This window comes from Pteropus medius, unplaced genomic scaffold, assembly GCF_902729225.1.
Source record: "Pteropus medius unplaced genomic scaffold, Ma_sr-lr_union100, whole genome shotgun sequence".
Taxonomy (NCBI): Eukaryota; Metazoa; Chordata; class Mammalia; order Chiroptera; family Pteropodidae; genus Pteropus; species Pteropus medius.
The window spans coordinates 43,758,366-43,782,165 of NW_024340849.1; positions in this window are offsets into that span (position 1 = coordinate 43,758,366).

Sequence of the window (23,800 nt, forward strand, 5' to 3'; positions counted from 1 at the left end):
AAAACCATATAAAAAATTTTAATAAAAGAAAATATACCATGTTCATAGATTGGAAGAGTCAATACTGTTAAGTTATCAGTTTTTTCCAAGTTGTTCTAAGGATTCAAAGTAATTCCAGTAAAAATCTCAACATGCTTTTTCTTGGTGGAGATTGGCAAGCTGATTCTAAAAATTATAAAATTCGGAGTACCTAGAATAGCCTAACAAATTAGACTTTCACTACATAAATTCAGTGCAATTAAAATAACTAATATCAGATAGCAATTGCATAAAAATAGCCATACAGACCAAAGATGAGACTAGAGAGTCCGTGAGTCATGTGTATGCGTATATGTATGTATACGTGTGTGTGTGTGTGTGTATATATATATATGTGCGTGTATATATGTGTGTGTATATATATATATACACACACACACACACAGAGAGAGAGAGAGAGAGAATTTTTAAGATAAATCAATGGGAAAAGGGTTGACTTTTTAATAAAACATACTCAGAATGACTGGTTTTCTGTATGTCAAATATGAGCATCCACCATTATCATAACATTGTACATAATAATTAACTCGAAATGAATCATAACCTAATCATAATAGCTAAAACTATAAAATTTCTAGAAGAAAATATAAAATCAACCTATGTGACCTTGAATTACACAGAGTTTTTAAAGAAAATATACTCTATATACAATAAAGAAATTTTGATAAAATTGGCTATTCAAAATTAAAAGCTTCTATTTTTCAAGTGACACTATTAAGATAATGAAAATAGAAGTCACATAATTAGAGAAAATATTTTTAGCAGATCTATCTGACAAAGAATTTATCCAGAATATTTAAATAACACAATTGAATCATAAAAAATATAAACAAGTTGATTAAAAATGGGCAAAAAATTTGAACATACAAATCACAGGAGAAGATCTATGAACCTCCAATAAGCAGTTGAAAAGGTTCTCCTCATCACAGTTGTTAAAGAATTTCAAATTAATTCTATGATGGCATACTGATTAGAAAGGCTTAAAGTATAAAAAGACTGACCTCACCAAATGTTGGTAAGGATGTGGAGCAATTGGAACTCTGATTCATTGCCAGCTTGAGTATCAACTGTTACAAGCCACTTTGGAAAACAGTTTAGCAGCTTCTTATAAAAATAAATTTGAACATACACTTACCATATAACTCAATAATTCTAATTCTCCTATATGTTTACTAAGACAAATGAAAGAATATTTCCATGTACAAATTTTACAGAGTTCAAAGAAATTTTTTGTAGCATCCCAAGCCTAGAAACAACCTATATATTTATTTAACCATAGATAAATGAATAAACAAATGCTGGTGTATATGTACAATGACTACTATTCATCAATTAATTGAGATGGGTAACGGCTTCTGACTCTGGCTAGTTTTTATGTGCTTAGTCATTCTCTCACCCTGCCTATACCTCTGAAAGCCGTCCTTTCATTAAAAATTCTTTGTGAAACATCTGGGGTGAATTCTATTTCCTGCTTGGATTTTTGTGTAGCCAAAAATCTAAGTCATCACTTATATCAATAGATAGAACATCAGATGGAAAATCAATAAATAAACATTTGCCTTAGATGACATCTTAGACCTGCGGTCCCCAACCTTTTTGGCACCAGTGACTGGGACTCCTATGAAAATCTAATGCCTGATGATCTGAGGTGGAGCTGAGGCTGTGTTGCTAGCACTGGAGAGTGGCAGTGAATACAGATGAAGCTTTGCTCACTTGCCTGCTGCTTACCTCCTGCTGTGCAGCCCAGTTTCTAGTACCAGTCCATGGCCCAGGGATTGGAAACCCCTGCATTAGACCACATATTTATATGCAAGAGAATGAAACTAGACCACTATTTTATACATGCACAAAAGACTTGAATGTAAGACCTAAAACCATAAATCTACTAGAAGAAAACATAGACAGTAAGGTCCTCGACATGAGTCTTTGCAATGGTTTTTTGAATTGGACACCAAAAACGAAAGTGACAAAAGCCAAAATATAAAAGTAGGACTACATCAAACTAAAAATCTTCTTCACAGCAAAGAAGATCATGAACAAAATGAAAAGGCAACCTATCGAATGGGAGAAAATATTTGTGAGTCAAAAATCCAATAAGAGGTTAATATCCAAAGTATATAAAGAATTCATACAACTCAACACCTAAAATCAAACAGTCTGATTAAAAATAAGTGAAAGATCAAACTAAATATTTTTTAAAGAAGATATACATATACCCAATGGGTACATGTACATCTTAGTGATGCTTAGCACCACTAATCATCATAGAAATTCAAATCAACACCACAAAGAGATATCACTCATACCTGTCAAAATGACTATTATCGAAAAGACAAAGAAAAACAAGTGTGGTGAGGGTGTGTAGAAAAGGGAACCCCTGTGCACTGTTGGTAGAGATATAAATTGATGCAACCACTATGGAAAACAATATGGAAATACCTCCAAAAATTAAAAACAGAACTACCATATGATTGAGCAATTTCACTTCTGGGTATTTATTCAAAGGAAAAAAACACTAATTCAAAAAGGTACATGTACTCTCATGTTCATTGCAGTATTATTTACAATTGCCAAGATATGGAAACAGCCTAAGTGTCCACTGATAAATAAAGATGTATTTCTATACACACACACACACACACACACACGTAAATATTAATACATATACACATATATATCTATATATACATATATACATATATTAAGTTAGAATTAAAAAGAAAAATATTCCATTTAATCGGTTGTTCAATATTCATCCCTCTTCTCAATCCTAACTCCTAGCCATCGATTTTTCAGACTAACACTCAGTACCAGCAGAAATTTACCTTCGAGACTGATACACTCCTTGGTTGGGGGTAATAATGAAATGTTTTAACTTAAAAGGCTTTTCACTAGACAATTGACTGAATTATGGTAGAAATATAAATATAAAACATTGAATTTTTGCTACTCTAGTTATTATACTCTGGTGGACTGAATTAATAAAATTTGAAAGCGATGTGTGTTTCATGTTAATCACAGTGGTCTGTGAACTGCATTGAAAGATGAAAAGCCTGATTTTGATTCTTGGATTTGAAAATGTGTCATTAGAGACAAAAGTTTTAGTCTCTTGGTGACTTAGCTTCCCAATCCATAAAAATTTATGCATGCACACCTTATTGTTTTCAAAATAACTAAGAAACCTTTTGAGTGCATAGGGAAAAATGAGTCCAGTTCTCCACTTTAAGTTTACAATGCTGAAAATATACTTCTCCAGTTACTCTCCTTCTCTCACATTTATCAAGAAACTGTCATTGCCTTCAAAATATTCCTGATAAATTTGGGGGCTTGAGAAAGCCACAGGTTCATTTGCACTGAAATAACAATACTGTCAGTGTTTTTTTTTTCTTTTATTTCTTCTAATATAGGCTAAGTAGCCATTGAAACATAGATTTAAACATGATAAAACAATTTCTCATTTCAGCCCAAATTAGTGCAAATATCTGTCCTTTAGATGAAAGTTCCAGATCAATTCATAATCCTTCAACTGTTCATTCTCTTACTCAACAAGTAGTTTTTTTCTGAGCTAATGATGCTCTAGATCAAGATGCTTTCAAGAAAACTGGAAAAAAATTAGACACAACTTGTAACAACAAAGCATTTATGACTTAAGAAGTAATTAAATAACAAAGTTTGCTGAAACCCAAGGCAAAAAATATGGAAAGTTTCTCAGGAAAATTACAAGCAAACAATTAGATATTTAGGCAGAAAGAGAGTACAATCAAATGTATATCAGGGAAAGCTTATGACAGTGTTTGATGCAGGCCTGGATATGTGTGTAGATTTGCAAGAAGCTCAAAGGAGAACATATCCCCTCTCTAGGATCATTCTCCATACTATATAACATGGCAAAATATAGCAAGAGGCTTTGGAAACATTCAGCGTCAGTCATAATTATTATATACTAACTTTAAAATTTTTTTTCCAAAAATATGCCATCTTTTGGCATGGCTGCTCCAGTGGCTAGGGAAAAAAATAAAAATCATTCTCATGCTATTCTGTACTCTTGACTCTGCAAGTGTCTACATTTATTGTTCTCAAACTGCACCAAGGCACACAGGTGTTACACTGAACTCATAAGAGTGTTGTGAGATATTTTACATTTTTGAGGGAAACTCAGCAATACTAGACAACTATTGGACTTCATGCAATCTTCTAGTTCAAGATAGTTTATAGTTTCAATATGATATCACACTACATGTCTTTTGATATACATCCATATTTGCCAAACTGGATTTTTGGCATTGCTGTGATAGGAAGCTGGTACTACACACAAATCAATGTGGAATGGTAGGGAGGGTGATAGTGTCCAATCTGATCCAAAGCTTGAGAAATTGTTCAATGCCCAACAGGTGACCAATATCCCATTAGTAATTGTAGTCATTTATACAGTTTTTAAAAATATATTTTCCAATTTTTTTCAAATGGCTACTCAGGCATCAGTATATATAAATACTTGTTATTGGACCTAACTACTTAGTAAAAGGAACTGTCAGATATTTACTTTGGTCTAGGGGATATAGAAAAATGATAGAACATATTTTGAATAGGGAAAATTTGGGACACTGTGGCCTATGCAGCTGACAAGAGTTTACTCGGAAGAGTGGCTGCATTTGCAACCAGGTCGGTTTAGATCTGAAGCCTCTTAGGTTCACCTGAGAGAATGCTGATCATGAAAAGAATCACCAGATAGATCTAATGGCTTAAATCAACTTTTAATTTATTTTTTTGCTTTAAAAAAAAATGTACATATCTTGTCAAATTTTTAAATTTCTGCTTTCTAAAATAAATAAGAAATACCATGTCCTAATCTATATTCTCTTATGACCCGAGCGCCTTTCCTAAAAGGAAAAGAAGGGTAAAAATATCTCCAAATTCTTAAATAGAATTTATATTTCTAGTCTATATTTCTAGTCTTGGCTGGTGATAATGTTTTTGAAGTCTTGGAAAAGAGTATATAGGGTCCTTCATCCCAGACATATAAATATTTAAAAGTTATAAATCAAGCTATCAAACTGTTAAATAAAATATAGTCTATGCTCTTACCATGGAAAAATAATATCTTTGTAGTAACCTGGAAGGCCATGTCTTAAATTCCAAGAGTTCCTGGAGTCCCATTCAGGAATATATCAGCATTAGGAGAGTCAGCCAACAGGCAACCAAGCTTCTCTTCTCACCTTAGTGTTATTCTACACCTACTGTACTACACATGATCTACTACAGGATAAGAGACCTTGTAGACAGACATGGACAACTATCTGGCATATCAACTCTCAGTTCATAATACTGCAGACAGCCACCCTTGGCCACCCCTCAGACCTAGACATACACCACTATATCAAACCCCTTAAGAGGATAGATTCTGGGGACTTATTATGCAGGCTTTGGAAGTGATCTTGGCACTGTCTGGACAGAGAACACCAGGTTCCTGGATATCCATGGTATAGTCTAGAAAGAAGGGAATAAAGACTACTGGAGGAAACAATCCTTGGCCCTATAGACTCCTTGCCCCATGGGGAAAACTATACCTAGTCATGAGCCAGAGTGGAGTCCCCTCAAGCCAGAGTTCAAGACACTTGCCTCTTGTGCCAGGTCTAAAGATGATGCTAAAATTTACATATTTCTTGGCCCTTCTTAGAATTAAAAAAAAAAAAATTGTTTCTGGACACAAACCCCTACCTTCCTAATCACTTCCGGTCAAAAAACAATTTAGTGCTCTCAGTTGCGTGGGTTTTCATTTTTAACATGCAGAAAATACAAAATAAACTTGGCAACAGGCAGCACTTACCCTTCTGTTCTTGTGTTATTTCTGGCATCACTTGGGCGGAAGATGTGTACCAGATCAGCACTTTAGTCAGCATGCCTCATACACAGGACGGCTCACCACGTCTACCTTTGCAGATGCCCTAAGTCTCCAACACAGTCCTGGACACAGACGACGATTAAGATGCAAGAAAATTCTTAGACTCTAGTGGGACAATGTGAGCTAAAACATTTCCCCAGGACTAAAACTTCCAGGAGGACTAGTTTGTGGCCTTGAGCACTATCTTCTTTAATTTATCCATTTAGTCACCCATTAGGACATTTAATGAGTATGTAATGTGAGCCTGTCACATGGCTAGGCATTGTGCATCACACATTATCTAAAATTATCTCATGAGTCTTTTTACAACTATAAGCTGGCATTACTTATCTTTTTTAAGGTAACTTTCTACTAATTACCATGATTATCATTATGAAGCTATCGCATAATTATACTATCTCCTAGTTTCCTTTATGGTTTAGAGATGTCCAAATGAACATTTTAGACTCCTTAGCCACAATTTTATTTTATATTATAAAGAGATGTCAAATAAATAAATTTCTTCCTATAGCTAATGCATCAAGGTCACACCATTTTTTATTCTCCTCGCAACAAAGCAATAGTTAAACATAGTCTGTTATTCTATGGATTGTATATGTTCAGTGAGAACTCTTCTTTTTTGTTGTTTGTTTTGGGTTTTGGTATAGTTTTAGAACAATAGCTTGGAAAGTAAAAAGAGGCAATAGCCACATAAATTGCCTTCTAATCTATTTTACAAAATGGGGGAAAGAAGGATGTTTCAGATGGAAACTAAACAGGTTGAGTTAAATAGCAAGACCTAGTCTCTCTGCCTCAATACCACCAACACTGATTAGCTGACATAAAATTCCCTGTCTCCTTGTTAGGTATAAACTAAGGAAGTGATGGGCATCAGGCTGTATTAGTATCAGCTTACTATTCAGAATAATGTTAGGTTACAATGGCATGTTTGGCTATGTGGGGGAGCATTCTGGGATAAGTCAACCCGACATTCTATTCTACCTGGCAATTTTGTCCCTCGTTTTAAATTAGTAGATTGAGAGGCTTATTTCTATTCCATACTCTGTATGTTTTGATATAATGAATCTGGCCAACTGAAAATAGAAACAAGCCTGGATGTCCCAATTTTCAGACTCTAAACCATGATGACTAGGATTAGCAAATGTGAGCATAAACCCTGATGATTTTTTTTTTTGCCTCTAGCAAAAGAAGACTCACTAAAAGTCTCAACAGGAGATTTGCATTAATATGTAATATAGGTGAGTTCTAGACCACTTACTGATTGCTCGGCCAGATAATGTATACAGACTGCCCCTCCTGTGTCCTATGAAGATCCCACGCAGATATATTTCTCTGGAAGGACCTCCCTGAACATTCTGCAGGCCTGCCTCCTGAGACCTCTGTTTCAAACTTCAACATTACTACCAAGTTATCAAACATGGAATCGTTCTCTGACGTTCGCATTGTTATTAATAGTGTTTTTTTTCTAAATACGTTTGTCTTGAGAGTAGGATCCAGAATTTAAATCCCAATTCAGCATTGAAAATAATTATACTACATTTATAAGTGCAACAGATGTTTTTTGAATGATTCTGGTCCAAAAAAGAGGGATACAGATTGAATAAAAACCCTCTCCAGGTTTTATCAACATGAATTCCAATGATGTTAGAAAAGTTGGCAGGAGAATGCTCCTCTGATGCTAAATGTCAGGAAGATACATCATAGTATTAAAAAATCAAAAAGCCAGTGACCTAATTTGCACAGTAGTGTAGCTGAATGAACATTGGCTCCATTTATTTACCATTTTTTATATATAGTCCTCAAATTCCTGCCTTGAGTTCATAGGCACTAGCCTAACCAGAATTTTCAAAGTTCCAGACTAGTCTTACTATGATAGTGCCAGCCTGCTGGTGTGAAAACATGCAAAGAATCCAGTATTATTTTCCTCCTGAAAGTGGAAGGTCAGAGGGGAATAGTGACAACTTGGGACTTAAATTAGCACTAGTTTCTGTATGTATTTAAATACTTCATGGGGTTATTTTAGATTTTACTCTAAAACTTGTGTTCCTATTAATCATGAAAGTGCTCATGAAATTCACTTTAGATTGTATTTGGACATTAAGACATGAGAACATAGGGGACCTGGAGGATGGAAGAAAGAGGCATAGTGGGTGCTATGGTATCCCACCCAGACCCCTTACAAAACAAAAGTCCTCATTCACCCAGCTTCGAGCAGTACTGACAGAGCACTCAGATGATACTTTGGGACTTACACTTGACTCAAGAGAATTGCTTCCATCCAGGTCATGGTCTCACCCGCGGGCAGCTGCCAAGGATTGGCCTATGTAGGAGTATAAAGGTCCCCATCCCTCACCTTAATTGAGGGCCATCCCAGCTTCAGAGCTCACAGAGATCAACTGAGGCCTTTGGAGCAGCCACATCTCTGTGTAGCCTCTTTTTCTGCCCAGTTCTGCTTCCATGCTCCTCTACACATGTTAAGAGTAAGGGCACTCTCCAGTAAACATCCTGCATCCTAAAGAATGGAAAAGTTCTCTAGAGATAAAGGCTCCATGATCAGGAGATTTCATTCCCATTGTCTCTTTTCAGAAAATGATTCTGTCTTAGTCTGCTCAGGCTGCTATATGAAAATACCGTGCTGGATGATTAAACAACAAACATTTATTTCTTACAATTCTGGAGAATTGAAGCCAGAAATCAGAGAGGCACTCTGGTCAGTTCCTGGTGAGAGCTCTCTTCCTGGTTTGCCAGATACCTTCTTACTCTGTCCTCGTTTGGCCTTTCCTAGAGGTGTGTGTGTATGTGGAGAGAGGAGACAAGCTCTCTGATGTTTACTGTTATAAAGACATTAATTCATTATGAGAGCCCCACCTTCATGACCTCAGCCAAACTTAATGACCTGCCAAAGGCCCCATCTCCCAATAACATATCATTGGGGTTTAGAGCTTCAACAGATGAATTGGATGAAGGGAGGAGTGACATTCAGTCCATAATAGATCGATTTTCTATCTCTTCAGATAGAGTTAACATCCCCTCACTGAGGTATAAAGTAGCAGTGGTTAAAAGCTACAAATTTGGAGTTCCACAATATCGTGTGTATGTGTATGTATATATATGTGTGTGTGTGTGTAATCCTGAGTCCACCATGTTTGAGTGTTGTAATCTTGAGCAAGTTACATAACTCTCTGAACCCAATTTTCTTATCAATAAAACGAGGATATAATAATAGCACTGCTACAGGGCCTGAGCATAGCAAAAAAAAAAAAAATCAATAAATGTAATTATGACTTATATAGTTTTATGTTTAAGCATTTAAAATTTGGAGCATGCATTAAAATTTATCTCCCATGCCTCTTCTGCCCCACTGTGAACATTCTGGGGCAGAGACCAAGTATTTAAATGGCTGTGTTTCCACTGCCAGGTACTATGTCTAATATAGGGTGAGCACTCAGCATTTTTTCATAAAATTTATTCAGGGAGGCTTGGGGAAACAGCAGGAATGAAGGCTATGAATGGAGTTTAGGATTTTGCTGAATCCCTAACTAAAGAGGCAGTTAATCATAATAAGTCATTGCCTAGAAATGACTGAAATATATATTTTTGCTTATTGATTTTCATAAGTTAACACTTCTTTTATTCATAACCCATTTACATTATAAGTTTATCTGTTTCATTGGAATGCAAACCCTTTACAATCTGGGCACCCAAGAGAACAATGTTGTTCCAATACGGACAAAGTACAGCAAACTCACTGTGTCTCCAACAACGTAAATCATGAAAGCTAATTGGTTTTAATAATGTGTTTTGGGTAATTAAATCACAAAATTCCATGAGTGCTTATTACAGCAGTCATAGCTCAAATGGTAACACCAGGATTTCAAAATATGATTTGTCATGAGTTGCCTTCCCACATCCACCTCCACCCTCCACTATCTGTTCTACCTTCTGGCCTGAAACTTTCCAAGTTTCAATCTCACTGTCAGATGTTTCCATGACTCAGATTTCATCATCATTCAATGTCTTTTTATTACATCTACCATAGCCTCTTTGTCTCTGAAGTCTGGGCTATCGGTTCTCTGGGTGCTTTGGCTACAAGTAGACTTTAAAGAGCTCTATGTCCTACTTTGAATAAATAGGCAGCAAGATCAATTTAGGCATCCTTAACCTGATATTTGGGTATTTGTCATTTATAAAAGTCCTACAAAATTCCTTCACTCACTGTTAACATTTTGATATGCATCCTTCTAGACAATATTAGATAAAGTTCTTTGGTTTGTGAGCAGCAAACTATCCTTGCTTATTTAAACACAACCCAAGACTTAATAGGTAGGTGTTGGAATCATTTAGAAAATCAAATGAAATGCTTGGTCCAGGCAGTGAGAGAATATGGAAATCTCTAGGGGCCACCATGAACATGACTCATTTCCAACAACTTCGGGTTGTGGGTTGGCTTTCAGTTTCAGTTTCTGAAACAGAGAGTTTGGTTTGGCTAATATGGGCCAGATGCTCTTCCCTGGATGAATCAGCTCAGGCTGGAAGACAGGGTGATTGATAGCCCTGAGGGCAGGAAGTGTTTATCAGAGTCAGAGCTCACCACTACACATAGTGGATCAAGAGCCCCTGCTTGGTATTTTGCTTGGAACCTACCCCTGCTTTTAGCTGCAAGGTGAAGTGGGGGATGGGAAATCCAGGGGCTGTACTCAAGTACAAGAGGGAATATAGGGAATACAAAGAAGAAATATCCAGTATTCACACTTTATTATATGAATATGTAATCCTAAGGAGGTATATTTAGTTTTTTATAATGAAAGCACTGCACACAGAGAGCCTACCTTTTTCTACTGGGTGTTATAATTGTGAAGGTATTTCCATTTATAACAAAGTGATTAAAAGTGTGAACTCTGGAGCCGGACTTCCTAAATTAAAATCCTGGTTCTGTCACTGAATAGCTTGGGCAAGATACTTAACTTCTCTATGCCTTAGCTTCCCATCTGTAAAATAGTGATAATGTCTTGCTCATGACAAAGTTATGAAGGTTAAATGAATAATTACAAGCAAAGTGCTTGAAATAATGTCTGGCATACAGTAAGTGCTCAAAAGTTGACTTCTCTTAGTGAACACTCTTGTGTATACGTCTTTAATTTTCTTAAAGTAAATACTAAAAAGTAGAGTTGCTAAGCCAGAGATCAAATATATTTTTAAGACTTTCATAAACAATACATGCTATATTGTGGCTTTCTTTTGCTAAAATAAAATGATCCAATGACTTTTGATGTCACGCAGGAAAAAATGTAATGTTCTCATTTTTTACCACAATTCCCCACATAACCTGGTTACTGACACCTCTGTGGCATTATCTCCTTCCTTTTTCCTTCATTTCCTGATCTTTCCTTGAGCAAAGCCTTTGCCTCTCCAGAACTCTTGCCCTTTCCTTTCCCTGGAACATTCCTCTCCCAGAATCCCACATGACTTGTTATTCACATCTCTGCTCAAAGTAGTCCAGAATAGCCTTCCTCGCCTACCCTACCTAAAATGGTAAACTCGACACCCTATTCCACTTTCCTTGCTCGTTTTTCTTATTAGTGCTTGTCACTAGTACCCTTGATATGATATTGCTATGTCATATTTATTTTCTGCATCCCTTTTGGAATGAAATGGTTATTGAATATATATTGTCAAATTCCCCTTCAAAAAAGCTGTACCCATTTATACTTCAGCAGTGTGTACATATTAATCTCTGCACCATATATATCACCAATATTTTAAATCTATACCAGTCTTATAGGTAGAATATCTCTAATTGTTTTTGCTAGAGTATTTCTGACAGAAGTCATGTCGTTCCTACTGAAGGAGTGAAAACATGTGAGAAAGCTCTTTTCACCCATTAAGAGACAACTTTCACAGTTATATAATCAGTCCTCCCTTATATTGAGCCCTTTCTTGTACAATTTCTGAGTTAATTTGTCCTTTTGCTACTCTCACAGACAGGATTCATGCAAAGATGTGGCTATCTCATATTGTGAATTGGTTATGTGGGTATTAAAGAGATCTGGGAAACAAGAAGTAGTAGGTAGGTTTTTAAGAATTTCAGAGCCATAAAAGGAGCTCCATGTTGACATTACTCAGATCATAAAGAGTTGTACCAGCACTTCTGGGAGGAAGGGATGAAGCTGATTCTGGTAGTGCTTAAATAAAATACCTGCCAGAGCCAATTGTCACTGCAAGACCGATGCTGATAGGAATAGGAAAAACCAGGAATGAAGTCAATTCTCCATTCCTTCCACCTTCCAATTTTCTTCTAGTGCCTTCTATTGGCAGGACTTAACCCAAAGTCAGCTAGCCAGAGTGTCTGGGAAATAGAGTTTGCAGAGGTCCAGCCTCAGCCTTACAGTGAAAAGTAGAGAAGCCTGAGTTTTGGTACTGAGAGATTAGAAAGACTAGCTATTCTTCCTTATTTACTTAAAATTGTTCCAGAATTAACAACAATAATTTAGCCCTGTTGGTTTCATTATCATTATGGAGTCATGACAGATTATGAACCTTAGGATACAAAAATCAATCAAAATGAAAGTGCATTTTGGCATCAATTCTCCCATTATAAGGTTCAGGGTCAACTTTAGACACATACTATATCCCACATAGGAGGTATTAAGGTGTTGAAAACTCTGGTGCTTCAAGCAAGTATTTCACTATGGATTCTCTTCCTTGTAATAACAGTACCTGCTTCTTTTTGCAGCTCAAGTAGTTAAGGAGATCACTGACTGGCTCAGATGCATTAAAATAGATGGAAGTAATCACAGACTGACTTTTAAACCCTAAAGGACAAGCCTCCCTCTTTGAACACCTGCTAGCTCTACTACTTTTTTCTTCCGCACATTTAAAAAAAAAATAAAAATAAAAATAAACAACAGAACATTGCTATAAGTACAAGAGAGAATGTTACTGCAATGTTATTGTGTCAATCTGGTGGCTGACACTAAGTTTTAGAATGGAAGAAAGACACAGAAAATTCAGCTTCTAGAAGCCTGGTCTTGGAAATGATTCAACATTTGGTCTACAGACAGTCATTTTCAGTTATATTTCCTTAGAGACCTTAGTTTTTCCATCCATCACTAGGGCAATTTTTTTTCTGGGAAAGTCATTTGATAACATGAGAGAAAGTAGAGTGAACCCAAAGGCTTCTTCATCATTTTGTGTTTAAAATATTCCAGTTGACAAGTGGTGGCAATAAAGCCTGATTTAGTCACTCTGGTGCCTGTCAATTCCTTCTCCATTTTTGGTACATAATCAAAAGAGCCTAATGCCAAGTGATGAAAAGCATTCTTCCTGCACTACCACCATCTGTTTTTTTGGCATCCATTACAGACAGCTGTGTTGCCAGCTTTCAAGCTGTTTATTGGTGTGTCACATGGAGAAGTTATTGATGGACTGACTGGGTCTCCTGAAAATTGGACATTTTCATTTCTCTTTGAAATGTTTATTCAATATCTTGTCATTCTTACAGGATGTTCAACAAGCATTTATTCAATGACTCTACTGACCCCTGACAATAGAGTGCTTTCATAGTTATGAACTAGTAACTTGAGAAAAAAATTATACCAGTGTCAACTCACTAGAAAACAAGCTATAGATAGAACTAGAAAGCAAGCTATAGATAGAACTAGAAAAAGGAGAATGAAATGGTCAAGTGGAAAGAAGAATCATGCTACGAGTATGAACTAAGAAGATCTGCATGCAACTGTGCAATAGTGGAGGTAAATATATAATTTAAGTTTTTATGAAGTTTGTGATAGAAGAGGATACTAAAATTAGGGGTTTTACTAATTAAGATGAGAAAGAAAAATAAATAAAGAATGACAAAAAATAAAGAAAATGTAGTCTGTCTTTGCACAATGGTAATAAACCTAAGATTTCTATTATCTAAAATATCCAAAAAAGATAAAAGCTGAATTTCAAGTGACACATATATGCATTAATATGTATGTATATACTAACTTATTACATATGTATATATACAAATTAGAGAAGAGAAATTAAATCTATTTGGGCAAAACTCTAACTTCAAAGGTCAACATCAAGAGGATAAAAAAGTTCTTTGACAAAGTGTCTTTCAAGTTAACCATAATAAGCAGACTATCAGACCAGATGCAACACAAAAGTATAAAAGATCAGTACTTCTAATTTGGTTCAACCCTTTACTAAGCAAGACTCTGTTGGCAAATACTGTCAAAGATATAGAGTTTAGGTAAATAAGTAAGTTTCCAGTCCTCAAAGAGTTTATAATCAATTAGAGATGATCAGATATAGACTTACATATGCATTATATATAAATACACATATATACATATCCTTACTATTAAATACTATTATGAAGGATGAATGCTACAAAAAAGATTATGAACCAAGTCAAATGATTTGGAGCATCATTATGATTATGGTTCAGAGAAGGTGGCTATTATCCCCAGTTGGAGGGATAAGGAAATACTTGGAAGAGGTATCATTGGAGTTGCATTTTAATGGATTAGTTAAATTAGTGTGGTAACTTGATTACCACACTCGGATAAAGGAATATTTCATCTCAGAAGAACTATGAGTGAAGCATGAAGGCTAGAAACCAGGAATTATGTCTGGGAATAGTGAAATGTCCAGATTGTCTAAAACTTGGTGTGCTTTGAGTGTGGCTAGTGGTCTCCGACACTAAAATGAAGTCAATTCAGTCAATTGACTTTGAAGTCAATTCAGAAAGGATTTTTGAATGGCATCCTAAAGAGTTTAAACCTTAGAGCATTTCAGTAAGAGTGATACAATCAGATCTGCAAGATAAATTGAAAGAGAGACTAGAAGCAGAAGGTCAGTTTAGGGAAATGATGATAGTCTCTGATTAAAAAATATTACTGTTGGAAGGGACTCAAGAATCCCTACTAGTCCATCTTTTTATTTTACAAATTGAAAAAACTAAGGCCTAGATGGGTACAGAGTGATAGTGATTCATCCAAGTTCAATGAACTCTTAATGCTAGATCAGAACTAGAACCCAACTTAAGGTTCTACTTCCAAAAAGGAAATAGCAAAGGCTTAAAATTTTAAAATGAGAAAATGAATGGAAGAAGCCCTGTGACAGCATAAGTAATTGCCCTTGTGGACTAATTGAGTACAGGTAATGACAGAGGGAGAAGTCCAAAGAGACTCAGAGGATGTGAGACTTCCACCTGCTCCCTTGCACTCTCTGCCCACCTAAGGACTCTTGCCTCCACACCAGACATGCTTATACTGTCCTCTAGCTAGGCCCCATCCATTGCTTTGACCCACCTGTCCTCACCCAATCTGCAATTCAAAGGTTTCTCTGGCTCTTCCTTCTTCCATAGTCCTGTATTAGTATTTTATTGCAGTGTAATAAATTGCCACAAACTTAGTGCCTTAAAACAGCACCCATTATTTTGGTTCATAATTCTGTAGGCTGGAAGTCCATGACTGGGTTTCTAGATCAGCTCAGCATGAAGCCAAAATCCAGGTATCAGCCTGCCTGAGTTCTCATCTGGAGGCTCTGAGGAAAACTTTATTTACATGTTCATTTTTCTTGTTGACAGAATTCAGTCTCTTGCAGTTGTATGACTGAGGTCACTATTGACTATGTGCCTGTCAGCCAGAGTCCACTCAGCTCTTGGAGATCACCTGAATCCTTGCCACACGGTCCCTCCATCTTCAGGCTAGCAAGAGTGCATCAAATTCTTCTCATGCTTTGAATTTCTGACTTCCTCCACCTCTGACCTTTGGGTGTCAATTTCAGGGTCCAGATTAGGCCAGGCCCACCCAAATGATCTCCTTAACTTAATGTCAACTGACTAATATAATCATGGGAGTAAAATCCATCATATTCACATTCATGGAGATTATGCAGGGTACGCACACCAGGGAAGCAGAAAGTCTTGGGAAGCATCTTGGAATTCTGCTTACCATACCCCCTCCACATACAACAGTTTCTTTTCCCTCAAACAAGTTTGGAAACATAATTTAACTAGGTCCAGACTAAAGCGTGAATACTACAGCTTCTTTTGATAACCTCGGTCTTCAAACATCTCATTAACAAAAATGATTTCCTGGTGCAATTTCAAGCAGCGTTTTTAGAGAGATTGAAGGGAGGTAAGTTGGTAGACTGAGTTTATGTTAAAGCACGAGTAACTATTGATCCCATTGTCCACACCACCCTATACTCCTGGGGATTAAGGTCTTACATCTGAGCAAAGAAAACTCACAGGATCAGTCATCCTGGGTGAGAATTTCCAAGTCACATTGTTTTTCTCCTTTTCTGCATTCTCAGAGGCCTAGCCTGCTATCTTTGCCTCACATCCTCTTCAGTAATCAGGAAGTTAACAGAAATTTAAAAAAAAAAAATGTAAACCCAGTTACAATCTAATTCTCATGCAAAAAAAAGATAACAACCAATCAGCCTGTTACAACATTCAGCACACTCTACATAGCAAGAGGACCATCAAATTGCCAGCTACTCTATATTCAGCCGTCCTTCTCTCAGCAATCATGTCTATAATTAGTACTGGCACATTGTGCCTAATTAGCTATTTCTGTGGCATATGGTCATAAAATGTATGTGTTCTTTAGTCACCCCACTTTACTGTTAAATTGCCTGTAGAAATTTTTAGAAAAAAAAATGAATAATTAAGCTTATTTCTTTGTCTCTTGTTTTCTAATTTGCTTAGATTCTATTCAGGTGATATAATTATACTGTATCCATGGCAATGCTCATTACCTACATCTATAGGTTAAATCTTTGGGGGCTGCTGGCGAAATAATTTTTTTTCTCTTAATCTTGCTGTGATCCATGAATGATGGAGCAGTTAAAAGTCCCTAGAGCTAACATGGATTTACCCCTTAGTTAGCCTGTCAACTAATGCTCACATTCAATTCTCGACTGTATTTCCTTTTTTTTTTTAAGTTTGACAAAGAAATACATCTACCCTTTATCTACATCACAGTTTTGTTCTAATGACCTACTGAGTTATAATGAATACCCAGACTATACAATGCTACTAAAATGGTTGTGATATTTTTAGATAAGATATAAACAAGAGTTTAAAATTTAAATAATGAATTCTGCAAAAGACTTCAAATGAGATTAACTTCAAAGTATCAAAATGTTTAATAAAAGTAACTGTTCTGATATTTATGGTATTAATCTTACAGATTTAAACTTCCCTACTTTTAATTACTCTGCTGGTTGCAATGCTGCATGACTGATGAGCTAATAGCAAGATTTAGAGTTGGAAAACATGGGTTTGAATTTGAATCTTAGAACCTTCCAAACATGAGACTGTCACAAAGTGACTGATCTTGTTCCAATCTTGGTTTCTTTATTTGAAAAATTATAATACTAATAACCTTATAGAGATAATATAACTGGAACATAGTAAGTGACCAGTAAATGGTATTGCCATTGTTACTACTGGAATGATCATGACATGGAGCTTTGTGGGAAGGCGGACTCTTAGTCCAGGTCCCAGAATTTCTGAATCGGAATCTGTAGTTTCTTAAGATCCTCAAGTGATCTATGTTCACGTTAGAGTTTGAGAAACCCTGGTGTTGAAGACAGCAATCAAGACCACAGATATAATTTAGTAAAAGTAGGTGAAAGCTTTATTTTCTTGGATGAATATGTCACAAGCGTAGCCAGTTTAATTAGTTAATGTACTCATTATTTAGCAATATTCCCATCATGCCTACTCTAAAAAGGCAGTACACTAGACATCTAATAGGAACAGAGAGCAAAGAATTAGGGTACAAATATGAAGTACACAAACTAATAGAATGCTTAAGAGCTTAGACTATGGGATCAAGGTTAGATCCTGGTTTTGGCATCAGGCAGATACTTAATTTCCTTTATCCTTAACTCTTAAGTCTTAGTTTCCTCATCTGTGAAATGAGGCTAGTAGAACATGTTTTATAAAGTTATAAAGAATAAATGAGATCACACTTAAAGATTTAGCATGGAATAAGGCATATATATTTGCTCAATAAATTATGACAATATTATGTATTTGCATTATTATTTGGCATGGCTAATGAACTCACAGATAAGTATGGAAGAAAACATGAACACAGGTAATTCACTCCTGAAATAACTGATGTTATTTTAATGGAGAGAATTTGCTAAAAAGAACTACTATCTAAATATGTAAGAACAAAAAAGGCAAAAAGAAAACACCAGAGTATCCCAGAGTTAGTAGCTGTAGGAATTAGGATGAGAGCTGTGAGAAAGCGTGAAGAGGATTAATAAAATTTAGAAGCTTGGAAGAGGAGGCCTGTGAAACCAGAAGTCATGCCTCTGAGAAGAGAATGCTGCTTGGCAGGTATCTCTCACGTGGGTATCATGAGGCTGGTTCTGCAAATTCTGGAAAAACTGCAAACTAAATCCATCTATTGCAAGGGGACAGAGCTTCTATTGCCTGTAACTCACAGCTACAGGAAACAGACAGGAGGCTGAGAAGACACAGCAAACTCTTCTCCTGCCTCTAGCCTTCCTATTTCCCGCTATCGTTCTCTACTCAGACAGCCTAATGGGAGCAGCTGGCAAAGGGGCACTGTGGCTTGCAGGGATGCGTGCAATATCCCAAAGAAGCATATTGAATGATGGATTTAGAGGTAAGAGACAACGACTTTCTAAGTGGCACTACAGATTGCTGTAAAGCAAAACCCAATGATAACAGCCATGTGAGAATTTACATTTTGAGGGATACAGGAGACCAGAGGAGGAAGAGAATTATTTCCGCCTTAAAGAGGAGTTAAGAATTTCCCTCCCTGGAGTTTCTTCCTCCTCCCTTTCCTTTTCCCAACTATATTATAATAAGTATGAAAAAATGAGAAACTGGGAACTTGTACATTATGACTCCAGGCTTCCACAGACCTTGCAGATAAATGTCCCCTGAAGCAACAGGAAGAAGAAATCACCATAAACCCAGTCTTTACAAAGCAGTTTTTTTCCATTTTTGTCTGCGTTTTGCCTCTGATTGCTTAGGATTTTTGGAAGCTTTTTGTGATTCTCTCTCTGAGTACAATAATGAGGATCCAGGTAGAATGGCAGTAACCATTAACTGCACAGAATGGAAGACACTGGGTGTGATGTGCAATCACCCTTGGCTACAGCCTCCCACCACAAAATGGAGAGTTCTCATTTCACATGCTACTGAATTGGGGCATACGTCAGCAAACCAAATGCCAGAGGCTTAACTTTAAAAAGGTAAAATCTTTTCTGGCTCATAGATGGAACTCAGACAGTATCATGACATTAACCTTTACTTTCAGGAAAGAAAAAGTTCCTTCACAGAGAATACTCCGGAAAAAAACAAAACAAACAAAACATTAGGATGCCAACGGGGACCAAGGAAAATTGGGGTGCTGCATCAAAGGTGGGGAGAGGGTAAAAGTCAGAAGTATGTTTACATTTTCCCCATTCTAGGCTGAGTGCCACCAGTCTTCTGTATTATGCATTTTATTTATATCAAAACAAGAACTAAGAGACAAATTATGTTGTCTGTTTTTCAAGGAGGAAAAAGACCTGTGGATCTTTGGTCCTTTGGAGTTTTGTTTTCATTTTAAGCTACTATTCACACAACGAACATGTCAAGCTCTTCAGATTCTTTCTCTTTTTTTTTTTTTTCAAGAATAAATAATGTGCAACACCCTTCTTAAGGAATCAAGTAGACTTTATCACGATACTGGATTCCAAATACCTCTTTTGAACTGAGATCTCATTTATATCCATTTGTTAAAAGGATACCAGAAATATACATGAAAAATTTATTATGTAATGTATTAGTTTACTAGAGCTGCCATAACAAAATACCAGGGACTCAGTGGCTTAAACCAGTGATCCTCATCCTTTTTGGCACCAGGGACCAGTCCTCCTATGAGAATCTAATGCCTGATGATCTGAGGTGGTGCTGAAGCAATGATGTTAGTGCTGGGGAGCAGCTGCAAATACAAAAGCTTCGTTGGCTCGTGCCACTCACCTTCTGCTATGTGGCCTCTCCCCTTAGCTTGCTGACCAATGCCTTCTGGGTGCATTCTCACACAGCCTCTTCTCTGTGTGTGCCCATTCCCAATGTTTCTTCCTCTTCTTATAAGGACACCAGTCATACTAATTAGGGCCCACCTCAATGGTCTTTTAACTTAATAACCTCTTAAAGACCAAAGCTCCAAATATAGTTACATTCTATGGCATATGAATCTTGGAGGGGCACAATTCATTCCATAACATGTAGTAACAAGTGTAAATATGAATTCCTACTAGTCTAAAATACCAGATTTTTATATCATTCAATTCTTATAAAGTTAAAATGTCAGGGGAGACCTGACCTAATAGGTCCATTTTGCTACCTATCAAAAATAATTCTTTGCCAATTAGTTATCCACTGTGAATAAGTACTATAATTCTTTCACAGTGACAAAAATGATCAGTACTTCAAAAAAAAACACTACCTTCAATGAACCAAACCAATTAAATATAAATTTACTTAAAGCAGTCTCCAAATGAAATAGCCACATTCATAATTCTCAAGATAAAAATAGAGTGCTATGGCTTTGTCCTGAAGCAAATCCTAAAGTGATATCAACTCCCATGAAATACATGTTAGTCCTGAGAAATTATGAAAACAACTGTTTCTTGATTGAGTTCTTTTCTTTAATCTCAGCCCTGAAGGATTTTTTTTCCTTTTTTTCTTTTCTTTTCTTTTTTTTTTTAACAAAATGCAGAATCAATTCTTGTGAAAATATAAAAGTTTGCAATATTATAATAGGTTGTGACCTTAATGTACTTTGTATAGGGAGCAATATGCAAAATCTGATATTTATAGCATTTTTGTTTATGATCCCAATGGACTAGTTATACAATTCTTAATACTGAAATATTTACATAACTACCCTATCTAAAATGCTCTAGGTATAAAATATTTTAAGTGAAAATTATTCCTGAGAAATACTTTTACCTTAGTCAGTAGTCTCTCACTTTTCTTTCTGGAGTCCCTTGACAAGATACAATAACCTCTAACACTCACATGCATATTATACTGATGCACTTGCAATGAGGTTTTGCTTTGAAGTTTAGCTATGTTCCTACAACTATGCCATAGGTAATGATAGTCATATGAGGTTCTTAAGGAGACATTTTAAAAATTATATTATACAAGTGTTTTGGACAGGAGATTTTTTATGAAATTTGAGAGACTCCCATCACATTTCGAGTTACATAATTATTCCACTGGCTGTAAGTTTTAAAAAGAGTATCCTTGATAGTTACGTAGCTGTGGTTTCACGCTGCTGCCTGCTGCAGAGGTGGATAGCTATGTACAGACTCTGTTCTTCCCACCTTGTGATTTAAAAATAAACCTCTAAAGAACTTGAATGTAAAAGCATTAACATTGTTTCATTAATAATTTGAATGCAAAAATAAAGCAAAAGAAATATGAAATCACCTACATGAATGTCTTATATTCTTGAGTTCCTGCTGTTTGTAAAATGGTTCTTAATTTAGAAAGAAAAGACTTAGATTATCAAAGTAGTACTCACGAAAAAATGATGTTAACTTTTCTTTGAAAGTTTCTGAAATGTACATATTTAAAGACAATTTAAAGACAATAAGACCAGAAAATATTTTCAATCAGTTTGTATTCCTATGCCTGATGTAATCTAAATGCAAATACTATCATTTTGCAACTAATGCTATAAAGAAACTATTGTTCTTTATTTTTATCATAATAGAACATTACTATATATTACTATATATTATTTTGTGAATGACAACATTTTTGAGACTTATGTACCACATAAAAAGTAAATGAAATGTGAATATAAATATAAAAAGTGAAGAAATGAATCAGAAGATACTAAACAATGACTAAACGAATAGATAGTTCTAAAATAGACATGGAGATATAAAGTGTAGCATAAGGAAAATAGTTAATAATGTAATAAATATGTAAGGGGGATTAAGTTGGGGTGATCACTTTGAGTTATATAGATCTCTAATCACTATGCTGTACAACTAAAACATATATTATTGTATGACAACTATAATTGAAAAAAATTCATTGAATTGTATAATATAAATATGGCAGCTAATTATTATTTTCAATGAAGCTGAAAAAAAAATTACAACACACAGAAAGGGAAAAAAAAATTAAACCACTGACAACAGAAAAAGCAATAAATTATGGCCCTTATCATGAAAGCATTAGGAATGATATTTAGAACACAAAAATATTCCTATGATATTTTCACTGCCTTAGGAAAAAATTCAGACACATATCTCCTCATATTCACGTAAATAAGTAAATAGAATAAATTTCTGGAAGCATTATACAAATAATGTGCTTGTACTCAGGTGGTAAGAATCTTTTTTTAAGTGTGCTTTTCTTTCTGTTTTTATAGTCCAAATTTAATGCATTATTGTTACAAATTTTATATAATAATAAGCTCCCTCTAGTAAAAACATGTATGACTGTAAAATAAATATTTTCATAATATTCTGTTGTCTAAAAGGAGCTTAGACTGTTTGGCTACCAGAGATGCTCAAGCACCAGACTGCTCAGTGAAAAAAGACCACCAGTATCAGCCAAAATGTTTAATTGACCTGCAGCTGAAAGGCTGGGTTAAAAAATACCCAAATAACATGATTCTTAATCATTTAATAGTAATGTCGTTGTAACAATTAACATTATCAGTTTAACATTTACTAAAGCAATATGTACACTAAATATATTAGCTCATTTAATACTCATGATTTCATGAAATAAATACCATTAGGATTCCTATTTACAGATAAGAAAACTGATATCTAAACTTTGAATATATTTAAATCAACAATTATCAAACCCAATTAATATAATATAATAAATAATGATGATAATGACTGTAAAAAAAGCTTCCATTTACTAATCATCTGCTATATTCTACACTCTGTCCTAAGTATTTTAGATATGATTTCAAAAAAAGTCTTTAACTGAGGCTTAGAGAGTTCAATTAACTTACCCAAGGTCACACAGCTAGTAAGGGAAGGTGCCCAGATTCAGAGACCTATCATGCTTTAAAATACACACTCTTAACCCCTGCGCTTTATAGACATGACATTGAAGGTCCCGAATCAGAACATTCTGCCAAGTTCTTGTCTGTAACATAACCTGAAGTATTTTATAAGATAGATCTGATTTTTGTCATGCTTTGGGTTCTGGTTCAGTGAATCTTGCTCACTTGCTTGTTTTGACCCATTCCTATGTAGGCCATGGCAACCCTCTGACTTGTCAAAGAGGGAGTTTCTCTAAGCTTCCAGTCTACCAACTAATTTGTCTTGTGTGCACTTTCAGAAGGAGCCCATGTCTCTGATTTCTAATCAGCCTGCTCCAGGCCTCCTGCATTTCATTTCATTTTTCTTTTTTGTTATTGTTGTATGAACATTTAACATGATATCTACCCTTAAATTTTTAAGTGTACAATAGAGTATTGTTAACTATAGAGACAATGTTGTACAGCAAATCTCTAGATCTTGCATAACTGAAACTATATCCATTAAATAGAAACTCCCCATTTCCTCCTCACCCCAGCTCCTGGCAACTGCTATTCTACTCTGCTATTTTAGATACCTCATATGTACTAGTCAAGGTTCTCCAGAGAAACAAAGCCTATTGGAGATATATAGAGAGATCGATAAATTAAAAATAGATGGATAGATAGATTTGTTATAGGAATTGGCTCATGCAGTTATGGAGATCAAGAAGTACATAATTTACCATCTGCAAGCTATAGAACCAGGAAAGTCAGTGGAATAAACCAGTCTAATTTCAAAGGCCTGAGAACCAGA